Genomic DNA, 20,952 nt, shown 5'->3' with positions numbered 1-20,952 from the left:
CTGGGATTACAAGCGTGAGCCACTGCACCCAGCCTGTCATAGCTAGGATAGTTTTTCTAGCCAGGAGCTGGAGTTGCCAGAAATGAAAATTGTGCTGAATGTTTTGGTTTGGATTAGTTCTTACTTGGCACTTAGCTGCTTTCCATAAATCAAACTAATTTATTTCATGATTCAGACCTGTGCTAATTTGTATAGACATTTATATCCTATTCTCTTACTGTCCCTGAAAGCTATCTAGTTCTAGAATTAAACTAAAATTGGAAAATAAGAGTTGGAGTAATTCAAGGTCCTTTTCTGATAATGCTATATGATGAATATATGCATTAATCTTTGCGTAAACATTCATTCAATAATATATACTAAAAGTCGTCATTGCAAATATGTTTACCTTGACTTGGGTCCAGATTAGAAACTTATGGTTCATCTTTGTGAATTCTAGACTTTCTGTTTGGGTATCTGGCTGCCATGGAGACAAATCTGAGAAAAAGTATGAGTAGATTTTAATTTTAGAGAAAAGCGTAAAAACTCAATTATGTAATATATTAAGGGGTGTGACTTTGATTATTTATAGAATTATAGTACTTTCTAGGTTTGAAATATAACTGCCAAAAAAGTGGTCATAAAATATGGTAAGTGGCATCAATTTATTGAATGGCAAGGCATGGTTTACAGAATATCTATTTTGTCCTATTTTAACACATGAAACTTCAAACAGTGTTAGAATCAAATTTATCCATCACCTTTGTCATTATGAATACTTAACTGTTGATAGTGCTTGATTCTTTTTTTTTTTCTGGTGAGAAGATACTAATATATATACTTAGAATTAGCCAGCCGAACTCAGTTTAGATGATCCCAATTTTGTTGACAACCTCCAAAGCATCATAATCAGGAGCCAGTCAAACATAAGCCTTCTTCTCTTCATCAGGTCTGATCAGGGTCTTGATCTTGGCTCATCAATGTTACGGAGCTTCTTTATAGCCTATTTGACCTGATGCTTATTGGCTTTAACATCCACAATGAACACAAGTATGTTGTTGTCTTCTGTCTTCTTCATGGTAGACTCAGTGGTCAGCAGGAACTTGATGATGGCATAGTGGTCAAGCTTCTTTCTCCTTGTATCCTGCTATCTTACAAGGATATTTGGGCTGCCTCTGGGGCTGCAGTGCCTTGGGCCACCGGGACGTGGGTGACTTGCGGATCTTCTTTTTTTGTATATGTGTTTGATGCCACTTACCATATTTTATGACTACTTTCAGCCTTTCAGCACTGCTTTCTTGGCCTTCAAAGCCTTTGCTTTGGCTTCTGCTTTAAGATGGGTAGGAGCTTCCTTTTTCGCCTTTGGCACTAACTTGTGAAAACAGTCTCCCTGATTCTTAATTAATGTAGACTTGTTAGCTACTAAGACTTGCCAATTAACCTCCTTAAATTCCTTTCCATATTATATATAAAATGGATGAGAGAGGCAAGTTAGATACTGAGCAGGGACTGAAAGTTATACTTTTTCCATATTCTTTTGTATTGGGGCTTTTTAATTCTGTGTATTCGTTCTTTTTTTATTTATTTATTAGTTTATACTTTTTAAATGAAAAAGGGTGTGGGGATGGGAGAGAGTATACTACTGTCCTTTCTACATTATAGGGTGACTATAAGACTCAAATAGAAAACATAATGGCCGGGCACAGTGGCTCACGCCTGTAATCCCAGCATCTCGGTAGGTCGAGGTGAGCAGATCACTTGAGGTCAGGATTTCGAGACCAGCCTGGCCAACATGGTGAAACCCTGTCTCTACTAAAAATCCAAAGGTTAGCTGGGCATGGTGGTGCACACCTGTAGGGCCAGCTACTCGAGTGGCTGAGGCAGGAAAATCGCTTGAACCTAGGAAGTGGAGGTTGCAGTGAGCCAAGATTGTGCCACTGCTCTCCCGCCTGGGCGATGAAGTGAGTCTCTGTCTCCAAAAAAAAAAAAAAAAAAGAAAGAAAAAAGAAAAGAAAACATGAAGGGCTTTTATAAAATCTAAAGTTAATTTGAATTTGCAGTATTTTGCAGTATCTGCTGTTCATGGAAAATACTAGGGGAAATAAATATAAAACTTAAGACTCAAATGTTTCTGTTCGTTAAGGTTCTGAATCTTCTCTCATTTTATACTTTGTTACTCTGTGATCTTTTTTTATTTAATTAGCATCCAAATATGATGGTTCTCAATCTGTGTCTCTAATCCAGAGCTTTCCCTTGAACTTTAGTTCCTATTCTATACATGTAATTGCCTGCTAGATGAAGATGAGCTACAGGTCCTTCAACTATAATCTGTTTAAAAGTGAATTCATGTTTTCCCTTTTGTCATCTTTCTAACCTGCTGGAGCTGGAACCCTGATGTTATCTATCTTTAACACTTACCCTTCGTCTGAGCAATGCTAGGTTCTGTTGACTTTACCTTCTTACTCTTTCTTTGATTCCATTTACTTCTCTCAATTTCTGTAGCTGCTAGAAATATTATGAAGAGTTAGGGCCTAGAGGCAACTATCTAGATTAGAATCCCAGCTCCACTATTTACATCTCAGTGTCCTTATCTTTAGAAATAGAGTTATACAAGCCAACAATTGCAGTCTTGGGCATTTGTTCCAGAGAAACCAAAACTTACATTCATATAAAAACCTGTGTGAATTCTCATAGCATCTTTATTCCTAATAGCCAAAAACTGGAAACCTAAATGTTCTTCAACAGGTTAAATAGACTATAGTGCATCTATATCATGGACTGCTATGCAGCAATAAAAAGGAATGGACTGTTAATAAAATGTAACAACTTGAATGGGTCTCAAGTGAAAAAAATCTCAAAATTGCATATTCTATGATTCCATTTATATAACATTCTTGAAATACTAAAAATAAAGAGATGGAGAACAGATTCGTGGTTGCCATGGTTTAGGTATCAAGGAGAGGGGAGTGGGTGGGACTACAAGAGTGTCTTAGGGACGGAACAGTTCTGTATCTTGATTGTGGTGGTAATTACATGAGTCTACATATGTGATAAAATTGCATAGAGCTATACACACACATATACATGAGTGCTTGTAAAACTGGTTTGATCTGAATAAACTTTGTAGACTGTAGCAATGTCAATTTCCTGGTCTTGATATTTTACTGTAGTTATTCAAGGTGTTCCCATTGAGGGAAAATGGGCAAAGGGTACATGAGACCGGTTGGCAGTTTTTTTTGCAACTTTCCATGAGACTATAATTTCAAAATTAAAAGTTTTTAAGAAGAATTGTTAGGATTAAATGAGCAGATACACAGAAGATTTTTATTGTAGTACTTGGTGCATAATAAATGTTAGCTGCTATTAATAGTAATAGCAGCAGCAGCAGCAGTAGTAGTTGTTCAGGCCTCTAACCTCTCAGTAGGCCTCTCACTAGGACCATTTCAACAGTTGCCGTACATATATGTTTATCTATATTTAAAAATCTAATTAATATATTTAATAATAATTATTATTTTTGGAGACAGGGTCTCACTCTGTTGCCCAGGCTGGAGTGCAGTGGTGCGATTATACCTCACTGCAGCCTCTACCTCCTGAACTCAAATGATCCTCCCATCTCTGCCTCTTGAGTAGTTGGGATTACAGGTGCTTAGTACCATGCCTGGCTAATTTTTTTTTTTTTTTTGAGAGATGGAGTCTTGCTCTGTTGCCCAGGCTGGAGTGCAGTGGCGCGATCTCGGCTCACTGCAAGCTCCGCCTCCCAGGTTCATGCCATACTCCTGCCTCAGCCTCCCAAGTAGCTGGGACTGCAGGCGCCCACCACCACCATGCCCGGCTAATTTTTTGTATTTTTATTAAAGACGGGGTTTCACCAAGTTAGCCAGGATGGTCTCGATCTCCTGACCTCGTGATCTGCCTGCCTCGGCCTCCCAAAGTGCTGGGATTACAGGCGTGAGCCACCGCACCCGGCCTCATTTTTGTATTTTTAATAGAGACAGGATATGTTGGCCAGGCTGGTCTTGAATTCCTGACCTCAAGTGATCCACCCTTCTCAGCCTCCCAAAGTGCCAGGATTATAGGCTGGAGCCACCATGTCTGGCCAGATTTCTATTATAATATAGTAATTTCCTCCCACCAGTTTTGCCAGTTGATCTTTTATTAAAGATAGTACACCTTTGTATTTGTATTCCATAATATTACAATATGTGCTTTTACTTTATTATTTTTTGAGACAGGGTCTTGCTTTGTTGCTCAGACTGGAGTGCAGTTGTGTGATCATGGTTCACTGCAGCCTTGACCTCCCAGGCTCAAGCAATCCTCCCTCCTCAGCCTCCCAAGTATCTGGGACCACAGGCATGTACCACCATGCCCAGTTGATTTTGTCCTTTTTATAGAGATGAAGTCTTGCTATGTTGCTCAGGCTGGTCTCAAACTTCTGGGCTCAAGTGATCTGCCTGCCTTGGCCTCCCAAAGTGCTGTGATTACAGGTGTAAGCCACTGCGCCTGGCCAGAATGTGTACTGTCTTATGCAAGTCTGTTGGGTAGGCCACAGAGAGATCAGTTTATTTTCCATTTTCTTTAAGAATGAAAAACAGTCTAAAAAATGACAGTCAGTAAAAGAATTTGTGAAAAGATTTTTCTGAATTAAATTTTAAATTTAAAAATTTTCTTATTCAATAAAAATTAAAAAAAAAAAACTACAAGTATGAAAGACTTCAAGTGGCAGCCAGGAAGAACTGGTTCAAAGTATTTAAGAAATATAAATAGAAAAGTCTGTATAATATGCAGGAAAATCAACCTTAACTGAGTATGATTGTTGTGCTACGGCAGTGTTTTTTTAAAACTTGAAGGAGGTTAATCTGTAGAAGAGTCAACTATTTTATTTTATGTTTTTTTTCAGATGGAGTTTCGCTCTCCCAGGCTGGAGTGCAATGCTGCAGTCTCTGCTTACTGCAACCTCCACCTCCCGGGTTCAAGCGATTCTTCTGCCTCAGCCTCCCAAGTAGCTGGGGTTAAAGGCATGTGCCATCATGCTTGGCTAATTATTTGTATTTAGTAGAGACAGGGTTTCACTATGTTAGGCTGGTTTCGAACTCCTGACCTCAGGTGATCCACCCGCCTTGGCCTCCCAAAGTGCTGGGATTACGGGCATGAGCCACCACACCCAGCCAACTTTTTTTTTTTTTTTTTTAATTTGAACAAGTTTTAAACAGCTAGCTGAACATCTTCCATTAAAATGTTTCTTTTTTTTTTGATAAACTATTTGTTTTCTTAACCCATTATTTTCATGTAATTTGGCATTTCCAGTTACAGTTTTGTAAGCCACATTGCCTTTTTAGAACATAACTACCAACTGTTGGCAAAAAATTACAGTACTGTAGTATGAAATTTGTTAGTGTACTAAAGTACTCTAAACATCCATCCATCTGAAGTATATGTTGTACCCTCCAAGAGTAGAATCTCTTTTTTCAGTCTTGCTTCCTACTCTACCCCTCCCATTTCAGTAGAAATATTTTGTACTTTATGAACATTAAGTTGAGGCATAGCTGAGATGGCTGTTGGTGTTTTAGAATACAAATTTGTTGCTGAAGTCTCTTTTTTGCTTTATCAGTTAGGAATTGTGTTTGGCTGCCGGAAACAGAGATAAGAAATAACCATTGCTTAAAGTAGTTAATTTGGTAAAAAAAATTCAGACGTAGGAGATCTAGGGCCTATATGGCAACTCTGTGGAGTTGTCAAGGGCACAAACTGCTTCTGTCTTCTCCTTTTGCCATCTTTAGCATGTGTCTTCTACTTTCAAGATTACCTAATGGTTGTTGGATCTCCAGCCATCACATTTATGTTCTAGGCAGAAGAAAGGAGGAAGAAAGGCACAGACAAAAGGGCTATATCTCTCATCTTTTAAAAAATCCCCTCTAGAATTTCCTACACAACACTTCTTCTGATCTCATTGACTGAAACGTAGTCATTTGGCTATACTTAGCTACCGGTAAGGTTCAGAAATGGCTTTTAGCTGGGCATACAAACTAGATTAGTGGGAGTGGAGTGAGGATCTATATTGGATGGAAACTAGTAATCTTTGACATACTTGCTTCTTATCTTCTATACTGTATCTGCTGCTGACTGCCTAGTAGTGCTGTTAAGCTCTTCATTCAATAGACATGAATTAAGTGCTAACTATGTACTAGGTCCTGTTAAGAACCGGAAATGCAAATGCAAGTGAGGCATACTCCCTGCCCCAGAAAAGTTGTGGTTTAATAAGAAGAACCCCCCCCTTTTTTTTTTAGACGGAGTTTTGCTGTTGTTGCCTAGGCTGGAGTGCAATGGCGCGATCTCGGCTCACTGCAACCTCCGCCTCCCGAGTTCAAGTGATTCTCCGCCTCAGCCTCCCAAGTAGCTGGGATTACAGGCATGTGCCACTACGCTGGCTAATTTTTGTATTTTTAGTAGAGACGGGGTTTCACCATGTTGGCCAGGCTGGTCTTGAACTTTTGACCTCAGGTGTTCCACCCACCTCAGCCTCCCAAAGTGCTAGGATTACAGGCATGAGCCACTGCACCCAGCCAATAAGAGGGCTCTTCAACCTGCACACAGGTCTTTGAGAACAGAAGATATTGAGTACTATGCGCTATTGTGACTATGATTCTGCCCACCCCATCAATTTATGAGGCTTAAGAGGGAGAAGGGGAGAGGACTTCTTTGGAAGGGGAGTATTAATGGAAAGAAACTATTCCCTGCTCCGTGAGGGGAAAGGAAAGGGTTTTTTCCGTCCCAAAAGTCAAGATAAGGAGGTCCTGAAAGAGTCACTCTCTGTCATTAAGAAGAGAGATTTACATTTGCTCTTTGGTTGGGTATCTGCCTAGCCACCAATCTCACTTATATGCGCCTGTTCTACTGAAGAAGACATGGTAATGGAATGCCTGATATCAGGGCCAGGCATTCCCATCTATAACTTGGATTCCTGTTCTGAGAGGTATAAGAGCTGGATTCTGCATATATCCTTAGGTCATTCTGAACAAGTCAGGAACTATATTCATCAGGGTTTTCCAGAGAAACAGAACCAGTAAGGTTGTGTGTGATTTATTATAAGGTTTGTTATAGGAATTGGCTTACACAATTTAGGAGGTTGACAAGTCCTGAGATCTGCAGGGTAGTTGGCAAGCTGGAGACTCAGGAGACCTGACTGTATCATTCCAGTCAGACACAGTCCAAAGGCCTGAGAACCAGAGATAACATAGTAGCAGTCACTCAGGCTTGAGACTCTGAAGAGCTAATGTTTCAGTTTGAGTTTGAAGGCTGGAGAAAGCCAATGTCCTTAGGCAGGAGGAACTGACTATCTACTTGGGGGAGGCATAGCCTTTTTGTCTGTTCAGGCTTTCCACTGATTAAATGACATCCACCCACATTAGGAAAGGCAATCTGCTTTACTCAGTTTATAGATTTAAATGTTAATCTCATACGGAAACACCCAGAAAAATGTTTAGCTAAATATCTGGGCAGATGAGATTGGAAACATTTTTATCCAGCGTAGAATGGAAGCTCTCTGACCAGAGAAAAGTGTCATGACATAGTGATAAGAAACAAATGTAATTTGATATGAAAATTTCTGTGATTTCTTTTTTTTTCTTGAGATGGGGTCTGGCCCTTTTTCCCAGGCTGGAGTGCAATGGTGCAATCTTGAATTACTGCAACCTCCACCTCCCAGGTTCAAGTGATTCTCATGCTTCACCTTCCTGGGTAGCTGGGACTATAGGCATGCGCCATGACGCCTGGCTAATTTTGGTATTTTTAGTAGAGGCGGGGTTTCACTATGTTGGCCAGGCTGGTCTTCTGACCTCAAGCGATCCACCCACCTTGGCTTCCCAAAGTGCTGGGATTACAGGCATGAGCCGCCGCGCCCGGCCTAATACCTGTGATTTCTATTGATGACCAAATCACAAAAATATTATCGTTGTTTGTTTTATTGTTTCGCCTATATTTACAATCTAATGACATTATAAATGTTAGTTAGAGATTGGTAAAAAGAGTGATACAATTTTCTTCTTATCAAAGTTTATGAGTTTTATTATAGATCCCTGGGGGTCTGTGGACCCTATGTTGAGAACTTCTGCGTGAAGAGGAAGGAGAGGGCTTTGAATTGATGCAGGGTTGTATGCTATGGAAAAGATTCATAGAGGAGGCAACTGTTGGTCTGAGTGTTGGAAGAAGGGGAGGGTAGTTAGGATAGAGGGTAGTTGAAAGGCATTCCAGAGAGGAGTGTAGCATAAGAAAATGTGTGAGGTGTGAGACAGCCTGGCATATTGTGAAATTGTAGATCAACATTGGTGAGGGGAAGTCTGTGTTGAGCCAGGGTATAATTTCTATTCTTGCTGACAAGACCATTTTGTTCATGTGCCTGTTGAGCAAATACTGGTTACAAAGGCCATTTAGCCAAACCAATAGATCCATATCTTTGGTCTCTTCAGGTATAGTGAACGAGATACTGTTTGAAGTTCTGCCTACTGGGAGTTCCCTTTCTCCTGTTCTGTAGGGCTACTTCTCTGTAAGGTCAGTGCCAGCATATTGTATGCAACCATGTGTAAACCAGGCCTGAGGTGTTTTTTTTTCCTTCTTTCCTTTGATCTTAGGGAACTCTACAAGGCCATAGATTAAGGAAGAGTTGATTAGTAGAAGTAAGTGCCATGGGTGTCTCAGCCATTTGTTCTTTTAGCATACTTGTGCTTTTGGAGCCTGCTCTAACCTCATTACAACCATTGTAGTCAGGATTACTTGGTTATGTAGTGGTAACAACCAACCTTCAAATAAAGTCTTAAAATTTGAAAAAGAGAGATTTATTTCTTCTCATGTAAAATCTGCTGCAAGTTGGGTGATTCCAGGCAGCTGTTCTTCATTTGATGGGTCAGCATTGCATATCTATATTTATCTCTGCTTCTATTATCATAGTGACGAGAAGAACAGGCTGGAGAATTGCATACTGGCACATAAATGTTTCTACAGAAATGATTTCTGCTCTTTGGTCAAAGAAAGTCATAAGGTCACATTTGACTTAAAGAGGATAGACAAATACAGTCCTCCCATGTTCCCTTGAAGGTTCATATCTGACACACTATCACTTCCATTTAATGATGGAATGCTGCCAGCACATATAGCTTTATGGCTTGGTGGATCGGAACACTCACTTCTTGAAAGTATGTCAGGTCACATGGTCAGTCTCTGCTGGGGCTCAAAAGCCAAGCAAGGCGCTATTTCTCAAAAGAAGAGCGATCATCTGCAGAGAGGGCATAGCTCTCTTCAGAAGCAATAGTTCTCATGCAGGGGCACACTTGACAATGTTTAGAGACATTTTGTTGGTCACAATTCAGGGCATTGCTATTGGCATCTAGTAGGAAGAGGGCAGGGATGCTGCTAAACATCCTACCATGTAAAAGACAGCCTTTCACAATGTCAGGGGTGACCAAAATGCCAATAGTGCCAAGGTTAAGAAATCCTGCTTTAGATGGACTTATGTGCCTGGTGGTCTGTGTTGTGATTCTTCTATCAGGGCCTACTGGTAGCTTTATACAGCTACTTTATCATCTACCACAGACGCTTTGAATACCACTGAATTTGATGGATCTTAAGGCCCAAATGACAGAGCATCTTTTTTTTTTTTTTTTTTTGAGATGGAGTTTCGCTCTTGTTACCCAGGCTGGAGTGCAATGGCATGATCTCTGCTCACCGCAACCTCCGCCTCCCGGGTTCAAGCAATTCTCCTGCCTCAGCCTCCGGAGTAGCTGGGATTATAGGCATGCACCACCACGCCTGGCTAATTTTGTATTTTTAGTAGAGATGGGGTTTCTCCATGTTGGTCAGGCTGGTCTCGAACTCCCAACCTCAGGTGATCCGCCTGCCTCGGCCTCCCAAAGTGCTGGGATTACAGGCATAAGCCACTGTGCCCGGCCGGCAGAGCATCTTGTGCTGCCACCTTGACCTCTTGCCTTCTCATGTCCCAGGCCCCATTTAAAACTGGCAGCTATTAATGAATTATTCAAGAAATGGGCAGAGCATCACACTAAATATGGTTTATGTTATTTCTAGAATTTAAAGAGTTCCACTGTGCACGGTGCTTCATTTTATTTTATTTTATTTATTTTTTTATTTTTTTGAGACGGAGTCTCGCACTCTCTCCCAGGTTGGAGTGCAGTGGCGCCATCTCGGCTCACTGCAAGCTCCACCTCCCAGGTTCACGCCATTCTCCTGCCTCAGCCTCCTGAGTAGCTGGGACTACAGGCTACAGGCGCCTGCCACCACCCCGGCTAATTTTTTGTATTTTTAGTAGAGACGGGGTTTCACTGTGTTAGCTAGGATGGTCTCGATCTCCTGACCTTGTGATCCGCCCGCCTCGGCCTCCTAAAGTGCTGGGATTACAGGTGTGAGCCACCGTGCCCGGCTATTTTTATTTTAGAGATAGGGTCTTTCTATGTTTCCCAAGCTGGTCTTGAACTACTGGCCTCAAGTCATCTTCCCACATCGGCCACCCGAGTAGCTAGGATTACAGGCATAAGCCACTGCTCCCGGCATTGTGCTTCTTTCTAAGTGGTTGTGGCAGGCTGAGCTATGATAACTTGTCCTTCATTTTTATTTTTATGTTTTTATTTTTAACTCTGTCACCCATGCTGGGGTTTCACTCTGTCACCCATGCTGGGGTGCAGTGGCATGATTGTAGCTCACTGTAACCCCAAACTCTGGGCTCAAGTGATCCTCTCACCTCAGTCCCTGGGAGTAGCTGGAACTATAGGTGCTCACTATCATGGCCGGTTAATTTTTGTATTTTTTATTGAGACAGGGTTTTGCCATGTTGCCCAGGCTGGTCTCAAACTCCTGGGCTCAAATAATTTGCCTTCCTCGGCCTCCCAAAGTGCTGGGATTACAGGTGTGAGCCCCTACGCCTAGCCTAGAGTTTTAGTGTTTTTTTTTTTTTGAGATGGAATTTCGCTCTTGTTGCCCAGGCTGTAGTGCAATGGTGTGATCTCGGCTCACCGTGAGTTTTAGTTTTACGAGATGAAAAGAGTATGGTGATGGTTGGACAACATTATGAATGTATTTAATACTACTGAAATGTACATTAAAAATGGTTAAAATGGTAAATTTTTTTTACCACAATAAAAAAAATTGGGGAAAAACACAAAAGAAAAAAAGATGCCAATATTTCAAATATTTTTGCCTTTAGGAAGAACTTATTATGAACTGTGTCAGTTAACTAAGTAAGGAATACTTTTAGAGATTAAAAATGCCACGAAATCCAGACACTGCATTTCTTGACTCAACTCTTTGAATACCAACCGCTGTAAACATTTATTTATTCAGTATTTGAAAGGTTTATTCTAAAATTCAACATAGGCCAGGTACAGTGGCTCATGCCTGTAATCCCAGCACTTTGGGAGGCCAAGTCAGGAGGATTGCTTGATGCCCAGAGTTTAAGACCAGCCTGGGCAACACAGCAAGAACTCATCTCTGAAAATTAAAATTAAAAAAATTCCACATATTTTCTTGGAATTTATTTTTCGACTTTAATTTTGTGCCTACATACCTAAACAGGTTATATATCCAACATGTTTTTAGGTTCTTTGGCGTTGGATACTACTTTTTATGGGGGAAAATTTTTTTTACTTGAAATATAAGGAATGGATCCTTTCCTCCCTCTACCCCTATGTCACTAAATGGGAGTAAATTCTACTTAAGATACGCCCAAGCTTTAGCACCCAGAATGTAGTGTTTAAAATATTATTTCTTACTGAAAGGGATTCCTTGGAGAAATGTCTGGTTCTAGGCCTAAGGCAGGATTTGTACAAGGTAAGTCTGGAACCTCTTGTCCTAGCAGGAAGCTAGGAGGTTATCTTCATTTACTAGGTTTATGTCAAAAGGGCTTAGGAGCTTTGTAGAGGGTCCCTCAAGACCATTCCCACATTTCATGATTTCCAAGATTGACTCTCAGGACTCAAGTCATTTTATTCACAGTTATAGTTTATTACAATGAGATGATACAAGGCAAAATCAGCAAAGCAAAAGGCATATGGAATGAAGTCTGGAAGAAACCAAGCTCAAGCTTGCAAGAATCCTCTCCCAGTAGAATTGCAAAAGATGCCATTAATTCTCAGTAATGAGTTGTGTGCAGAGCCTCAGATTAGCCCCTAATGAGATTTTAAGGGCTTCTCAGATTATTCCTGAGCATGCATATAGCACTGGGTACACATCCCTTTGCATGAATATGACCTTCTGGATTCCCAGGAAGTTGTTGGAGCTTTTCAGAGTCCTTTATGGACATCTCATTCCCCAGCTTTTCTTTTCTGGGTTTTTTGTTTGTTTGTTTTTGAGGTAGGGTTTGTTTGTTTGTTTTTGAGATGGAGTCTCGCTCTGTCACCCAGGATCGAGTGCAGTGGCGTGATCTCAGCTCACTGCAACCTCTGCCTCCTGGGTTCAAACGATTCTCCTACTTCAGCCTCCCAAGTAGCTGGGATTACAGGTGCTCACCACCATGCCCGGCGAATTTTTTGTATTTTTAGTAGAGACAGGGTTTCACCGTGTTAGCCAGGATGGTCTTGATTTCCTGACCTCGTGATCCACCCGCCTCAGCCTCCCACAATGCTGGGATTACAGGTGTGAGCCACCATGCCCGGCTTGGGCAGTTCTTTTTCTGATCTTCCCTGAGATTACTCATATCATTTGATTGGGACTGTTATTTAAGATGGCTTCACTCACACATTTGTTGGGTAGTGCTGGCTATTGGCTGGCCTATGTCTATTCATTAGGCTAGCTTTGGCTTCTTCACATGGCTGCTAGATTTTAAAAGTAGAAAGAAGGGCAAGCTCCAGTATGCAAGCACTTTTCAAACCTTTGCATTATGTGGGATAGTTTTGCATTCCTATAAATGTTTTTGAGCTCTGCTCTGGGATGCAGTTACATTTATTGAAAATAGTTCCAGATTTTGATTTTACAGATCACCTGAGGTCAGGAGTTCGAGACCAGCCTGGCCAATATGGCGAAACCCCGCTTCTACTAAAAATACAAAAATTAGCTGGGTGTGGTGGTGGGCACCTATAATCCCAGCTACTTGAGAGGCCGAGGCTGGAGAATCACTTGAACCCAGGAGGCAGAGGTTGCAGTGACTGGAGATCACGCCATTGTGCCCCAGCCTGGTTGACAAGAGCGAAATTCCGTCTCAAAAAAAAAAAAAATTTTTAAGATTTAATAGATAGTACTGGATCTGTGTTCACTTTAGGGCTAGTAAGTCCCCATTACTTAGGAAGAACTCTTATGTGTACTTGACCCCATCCTCAATGGAATTGGTGAGAAGCGGCACTATTTCTGGCCCTGTGTAAGTTCTGGACACTGCTACCTCTAGTCTTTCTGGTGCTTCTTTTCCTGGCTTCTGGTAGTTTCCTCACACACACAGTGTGCTGATCAGTTTTAGTTTGACTACTAGAAAGGGATCCTTTGCAGATTTCCAGAGTTCGTTCTCAGTACAGCTCTCCACATTACCCTGTCCTCTAACACTTTGGCCTACCTGTACTCTTAGCTCTGCCTCCTTAACTCAGAGAGTCTACCAGGTTTCACTTGCCTTTCTCTTCCTTACCCTGCAGCCTGGAAAGTCTTGAGGAAGGAAGTTGAGGCAACTTCATTGTTCTTCATTGTCTGTGCCCAGTGTAATGAAAACTGTGTTTCATGTACTTTCTTTCTTTCTTTTTTCTTTTTCTTTTGAGACAGAGTCTCACTCTGTTGCCTAGGCTGCAGTGCAGTGGCACAGTCACGGCTCACTGCAGCCTCAACCTCCCAGGTTCAAGTGATCTTCCCACCTCAGCCTCCTGAGTAGCTGGAACTACAGGTGTGTGCCACCATGCCCAGCTAATTTTTAAAATTTTTTTTGCAGAGACGAGGTCTCACTGTGTTGGCCAGGGTGGTCTCAAACTCCTGGGCTCAAGTAGTCCTCCTGCCTTGGCCTCCCAGAGTGCTGGGATAACAAGTGTGAGCCACTGTGACCTGCCTTTGTTTCATATTTTCTTCCGTGTTTTTTTTTCCCCCCACTCCTGTTGCCCAGGCTGAGAGTGCAGTGGCATGATCTCGGCTCACTGCAGCCTCGCCTCCTGGGCTCAAATGATTCTCCTGCCTCTGCCTCCTGAGTAGCTGGTACTACAGGTGCGTATCACTGCACTGGGCTAGTTTTTATATTTTTAATGGAGATGGGGTTTCACCGTGTTGCACAAGTTAGTCTCGAACTCCTGAGTTCAAGTGGTCCACCCGCCTTGCCCTCCAAAAGTGCTAGGATTACAGGCATGAGCCACCACACCGGGCCGTCTTCCATTTCTTAAATTCAGGCAAGAATGTAAATTCACTTTCTGTCACTCCATCTTGTTGAGAAATGGAAGGCCCTTCTCTCCTCACACTTTTCTCCTTCCTTAGTATAGGCTCATGATTGAGGATTGGGGTGTTCTCTATGGTCTTGGTCCAATCTCAGTTTTGGGCTGGTTTTTGTGCCAGGACCTTACAGTTTTCCTGCCCACACCCCACACAATGACAGATTAGGCAATACATATATGCTTAATACCAAGGGAGTGATTAATTGAGGGAGAACTGACATCTTTATGAGTCTTCCCAACTCATGAACATGGTATATCCTCCGCTTTATTTACACCATCTTTATTTTCTCTCGAAAATGTTTTCTTGTTTTCATTGTAGAGGTCTTATACATCTTTTGTTAGATTTACTTCTAGTCTTATTTTTTAATGCTGTTGTAAGGTGCATTTTTAAAAATTTGTGGCTGGTTTATAGAAACACAATTGATTTTTTGTATATTAACCTTATATTCAGGAACTTATATAAATTCACTTATTCTAATACTCTATAGAGTCTTTTGGGTTTTCTTGGTGTATAATTATATCATCTGTGAGTAATAGCATTTCTTCCTTTCCAGTCCTTATTCTTTTTGTTTTTCTTGCCTTACTGTACTAGCTAGGCCTTCCAGTACAATGTTGAATAGAAGTGGTGATAATGGTCATCTCTGTCTTGTTTTCAACTTCAGAGGGTAAAGTTTTCAATATTTTACCATTGACTATGATGCTTGCTATAGGCTTTTTACGGATATTCTTTATGAATTTTTCAATAGGTTATATCATAACTGAATATTGAATGTGTCATGCTTTTCCTGTACCTATTTGGATGATCACATGAATTTTCTCCTGAACTGCCGTTATATGCCTGGAGTAAATTCCTTTTTATATATGGTATTCTTTATATATAGTACTAGATTTAATTTGCTAATTCATTGATATTTTTGCATCTGTGTTCATGAGAGAAATTAGTGTGTGATTTTCCTTCTTTGTAATGTCTGTGTTAATTTTTGTTATAGCTATACTGGGTTTTTTTGTTTGTTTGTTTGTTTGTTCGATACGGAGTCTTGCTCTGTCCCCCGGGCTGGAGTGCAATGGTGTGATCTCGGCTCACTGCAACCTCCGCCTCCCGGGTTCAAGTGATTCTCCTGCCTCAGCCTCCCGAACAGCTGGGATTACAGGCACCCACCACCGCACCTGGGTAATTTTTATATTTTTAGTAGAGACGGGGTTTCACCATGTTTGGCCAGGCTGGTCTCGAACTCTTGACCTTAAGTGATCTGCCTGCCTCAGCCTCCCAAAGTACTGGGATTATAGACATGAGCCACTGCATCTGGCTATTATAATGGTTCTTAAAAATAGTTAGGAAGTCTTTATTCCTTTTTTTTTTTTTTTTTTTGAGACAGGGTCTTGCTGTGTCACCCAGGCTGGAGTGCAGTGGTGCGATCTCAGCTCACTGTATCCTCTGCCTACCAGGTTCAAGAGATTTCTCCCTCCTCAGCATATTTATTATTTTCTGTTCTCCGGAAGACTTTTATAAGCTTGGTGTAGTTTCTCCCGTAATTGAAAGAATTCACTAGTGAAACCATCTTTACTTGAGATTTTCTTTAAGGAAAGATTTTTAATAATACATTCCATTTCTTTATTTGCTTTGGGGCTATTTGGATATTCTATTTCTTTCAGCATTAGTAATTTAATTTATATTTTTTAAGAAATGTGTCCATTTTATACTGACATGGTTTTTTTTGTTTGTTTTGGGAGGATTTTTTTTTTTTTTTGAGACAAGGTCTCACTCTGTTGCCCAGGCTAGAGTGCCGTGGCATAGTTACGGCTCACTACAACCTTAAACTCATGGGCTCAAGCAATCCTCCCACCTCACAGCCTCTTGAGTAGCTGGGACCACAGGTGTGTGTCACCACACCCAGCTTATTTTTTTTATTTTTTGTAGAGATTTCTTCTTTGACCTATAGATAATTTAGGAATGTAGTTTTAGGCCAGGTGCAGTGGCTCACGCTTGTAATCCCAGCACTTTGGGAGGCTAAGGCAGGAGGATTGCCTGAGCCCAGGAGTTCAAGACCTGCCTGGGCAACATGGTGAGACTCTATCTCTATTTAATTTTAAATTTAAAAAATAAAAAAGAAATGTAATTTTAATTTTCCAGGTAGTTGGTGTTTTTCTAGGTTTTTATTTATTTTTGTTATTGTTGTTAATGATTTGTAGCTTATTTTTGTTGTGGTTAGAAACCATACTTTGCATGCCATCATCTTTTTTGAAGTATGTTGAAACTTCTCTTGTGGCTGAGTGTTCAGGGAGTCTTTGAAAAGAATTCAAATTTTTGCCAGGCGCGGTGGCTTACGCCTGTAATCTCAGCACTTTGGAAGGCCGAGGCAGGTGGATCACGAGGTCAGAGGATCGAGACCACCCTGGCCAATGTGGTGAAACCCCGTCTCTACTAAAAATAAAAAAAAATTTAAAAATTAAAAAAAAAAAAAAGCCGGGGTGGTGGCATGCACCTGTATTCCCAGCTACTCGGTGGGGCTGAGGCAGGAGAATCTTTTGAACCCTGGGAGGCGGAGGTTGCAGTGAGCCAAGATTGCGCCAGTGCACTCCAGCCTGAGCGATAGAGCGAGACTCTGTCTCAAAAAAAAAAGAAAAGAAAAAAGAAAAGAATTCAAATTGTGTAGTTGCTAGGTACAGTGTTCTATATTAGTCATTTTGGTGGTTTGTTAATTGCACCATTCAGATCTTACTGATTTTTGGTTGCTTTTTCTGTCAATTTGCTGAGAGAGATGTGGGTCTCCAACTATTATTATGGCTTTGTCTTTTTCTCCTTTTAATTCTGCAAATTTTTGCTTTATGTTTTTGTTTTCTTTTTTTTTGTTTAAGACAGAGTCTTACTCTGCTGCCAAGGCGGGAGTGCAGTGGTATGATCTTGGCTCACTGCAGCCTTGACCTCCTGGGCTCAAGTGATCCTCCCAGCCTCCCAAGTACCTGGGACTACAGGCACACACCACCACACCCTGGTTGTTTTTTGTTTGTTTGTTTGTTTGTTTTGTAGATAATGGGTTTCGCCATGTTGCCCAGACTGGTCTTGAACTCCTGAGCTCAAGCCTCCCAAAATGCTGTAATCATAGGCTTGAGCCACCATGCCCTGCTGCTTTATGTATTTTGAGGTTACTGGGTACATATAAGTTTATGATTGTGGTACCTTCCTGTTGGATTGATCCCTTCATTAATATTACTTTACTCTCTAATAATCATTCTTGCCGTAAATTCTAAATCTTTCTCTGAAATCAGTGTGATTTTTTTAAGGACTGTGCTTCTTGGTTTAATCCAGTCTGACAAAATTCGTCTTTTACTAGAAGAATTTTTTCTATATCAGGGTATCTACTTTTTTGGCTTCCCTGGGTCATACTGGAAGCAGAAGAATTGTCTTGGGCCACACATAAAATACACTAACACGAATGATAGCTGATGAGCTAAAAAAAAAAAAAATTGCAAAAAAAAGTCTCATAATGTTTTAAGAAAGTTTACAAATTTGTGTCAGGCCACATTCAACGCCCTCCCTGGGCTGTGAGTTGGACAAGCTTGGTTTATATACTGTAATATAATTATTAATATAGTTGGGTTTATATGTATAATCTTACTGTCATTTGCTATTTGGCCCATCTGTTTTTTTTTTCCTATTTCTTGCCTGCTTTTAGATTAAATATTATATTTTCCTTCTAACTTGTTTGATATATATATATAATTTTGTTGTAATGGTTATCCTAGAAATTACAACTTCCTTCTTTAACTTTTTACAGTATAATACAAACTAATACTATTACTAGTGTCACACAACTGCTAAAATCTTAGAACCTTTAAACCTTATAAGGCATTTCAGTTACTGTTTTGAACTGTCACTATTAACATTTCTTTACACTGTTTACCCCTATATATATATTTTTTATGCCCCAGAACTGAGCAGATGATATTGTTTATTTCTTCTTACATTTCCGTGTTTATGATTTAGGATAATTTCCTTCTGTCTGAATAATTCCTTTTAAATTTCTTTTAGTACAGGCTTGAAGGTGAGATTTTTTTTTTTTTTTTTTTTTTTGCAAATTTTAAAATTTCACCTTTATTTTTGAAGGATAGTTTTGCTGGGCATAGTATTCTAGATTGGCAGTTATTTTCTCTTTGGCCCTTTAACTGTTATTCTATTATATTTTGGCTTCTGTTGTTTCTGTTGAGAAATTTGTGAGTCTTACTGTTTTTTGAAGAGCAACTCTTTTTTTTCCTATGGCTGCCTTTTTATGATTTTTTTCTCCATCCTTACTTCTTCCCTTCCTTCCCTAATTTACGGCATCCATCCTGGGTAGAATTTTCTTTTAATATGTCCTGCTTGGTGTTGGCAGAGCTTTCTGAATTTCTAGGTTGATTTCTATCATCAATTTTTGAAAACTCCCATTTATTCTTTCTTAGAATATTGCATTTATCAATTTCTCTACTTTTCTAGGATTTCTGTTTTATATATATATATATATATGAGAACTGTGACACACACATACACATATTAGACATTGTGAGTGTGCGTCACATTTCTCTTAAACCTCTCCCTCTCCTCCTTTCACTACTTTCCCTTTCCCCTTCCTCTCTCTTCCATTCTTTTCCCTTTATGCTTCAGTTTGGGTATTTTTTATTGATTTGCCTTCTAGTTTACTCATCCTGTATTCTGCTGTGTCTCATTTGCTCTAAGACCAATATATTAAATTCTTCAGATTATGAGACTGATGTGCTGCCGGCTGCACTGAGAGGGCTCTATATTGAGTTCTTAATTTCACATATTGTATTTTTCGGTTTTAGATTGCTTATTTAATTATTTTTGTAGTTCCTAATCCATTAGTGAAATGTTGCATCTTCAGCAGTTTTATACATTTCCCCTTCTATTTTCTATTAATCAGGATTACTTTAAATAATTGTCCTTGTGCGTTAACTTCATTTTAAAATTATCTGTGAGTCTGATTCTCTTGTCTAGTTTTCTCTCAATTATTGGTCACTTTTTTTATCCCTTTGTATTTTTTAGTAATTTTTAAATTGTGTGCCAGACTTTGGTATATGAAAGAACCATAGAGGCGCTATGCAGTGTTCTCAGTAGGGATCACATTTTTCTCTGTTGCACAAATTGGTACGGACCTAATTACCTTCAACCAGACAGGGATTGAGCTATTTTAGGGTTGTCTTAAAGTTTAATAAACTCATTGTTCTTGTCATTTGGCCTTTTTGTTTGTTACTTTTTAAATTGAGAGTACTGAGTATCTATCTCCTTGGCCCTGGAAGTCTATGGGAGGTTTGTCTCTGTAGAAATTCCCCACATAGCCGTTCTGCCTACAGACTGCTTCAAAAATTTGGCAGTCATCTTGGTGGATGTGGTTCAAAATTCCCAAGGTACAAAAAGAGAGTCTTTCCCACCCTATTTCCATGATATCAAGTGCCCCTTCTCAAAATACTACCAGTCTCTTTTGTGTCTTTCCAGAGATACTCCCTTAGCCCTTTTCAAGTTCTTCCCCCCACTGCAGAACCTTCTCATAAAACAAAACTCACATGTGAAAGCCCAGTATATGAGATAAAGTGTCAGTTGCTGTGGTGGAGTAGGGGATCCTGACGCATCTTCAGTTAAAATAATTCTAAGAGAATTTTATCACAGTATTCTTTGTATCAAAGAAGGTAGAGCATAATGTAGTCAGCAAACACATGAAAATAGTTATTACTTTCTAAGAAAAGTCTCCATTTTAGCAATTTGAAAATGATTCTGACAAAATCTTTTAATGTGTTTTTCTGCCAAAAATTCAGTAAGAGCATTTTTTGTGTTCTTTTCTAAAAAAGATAAGTTTTTCAGTTATGTGAAACCCATCCAAAATAATTTTGTAGCTTATGATACTTATTACTTAAGCTTGGTTTTATACTGCATATTACGATTTTAATGAGGGTATTTTTAAAATGATTGTGTGTTTGTATGTCTGTGTATGAGAGAGAGAGAAAGAAAAATCACTGTAACATGTTTCAAAAGAGTCATAGAATTTTTGTCTGGAAGGGACTTAATTTTACAAATAATGCAAGTGAGGCTCCAGATAATTTAAGTAATCTGCTCAAGGTCTTATAGATAATTAATGGCAAATTTGAAATTAAAATTCAGACTTTCTGTCTTCAAAATAATGCTTTTTAATTAGATTTGATAAAGGTATACAAGTATGCTAGTTATTACAGAAATTTTTTAGATCTATAATTATTTCTTAAAATTAGATAAGCTATATCGTAAATGCCTATCAAAACTGTTCTTTGTATTACATTCTTGAGAATATTACCTCAGTATTTCAGTTTTCTATTTTTATTTTTTATAGAATTGGAAAATATTTAACTCTTAACAAATGAATTCCCCACTTGAACTCTGCCGAATTCCTGTGCCACCTCCTCCTTTAGAAAACTGATCTTAATACAGGTAAAATTAAGACTTTAACTTTTTAGAGGATAAAGGATAAATTTTCTATATCATTAGACATGTTAGCATTTTTGGTAATCTTTGCTGGATAGCTTCTATTTATTAAGCAGTTTTACCTAACATAATGAC

General features: G+C 39.7%; 1 protein-coding gene across 23 annotated transcripts in view; it reads left to right on the top strand.

Moving 5' to 3' along the window:
• HYCC2 (hyccin PI4KA lipid kinase complex subunit 2) overlaps nt 1-20,952 on the top strand; it is a 145,624-nt gene that overhangs the window by 53,504 nt on the left and 71,168 nt on the right. For 13 of the 23 annotated variants that reach the window (XM_063712462.1, XM_063712467.1, XM_063712464.1 and 10 more), the window contains 1 exon segment: nt 20,726-20,823. The exons of 6 other annotated variants lie outside the window; for them this stretch is intronic. The gene's annotated coding sequence lies outside the window, so the exon portion shown is untranslated. 23 annotated transcript variants of the gene reach the window in all.

Source organism: Pongo abelii, chromosome 11, assembly GCF_028885655.2.
Source record: "Pongo abelii isolate AG06213 chromosome 11, NHGRI_mPonAbe1-v2.0_pri, whole genome shotgun sequence".
NCBI classification, from domain to species: domain Eukaryota; kingdom Metazoa; phylum Chordata; class Mammalia; order Primates; family Hominidae; genus Pongo; species Pongo abelii.
The sequence above is the reverse complement of the archived record's forward strand: the minus strand, read 5'-3'. Positions and strand labels throughout refer to the sequence as shown.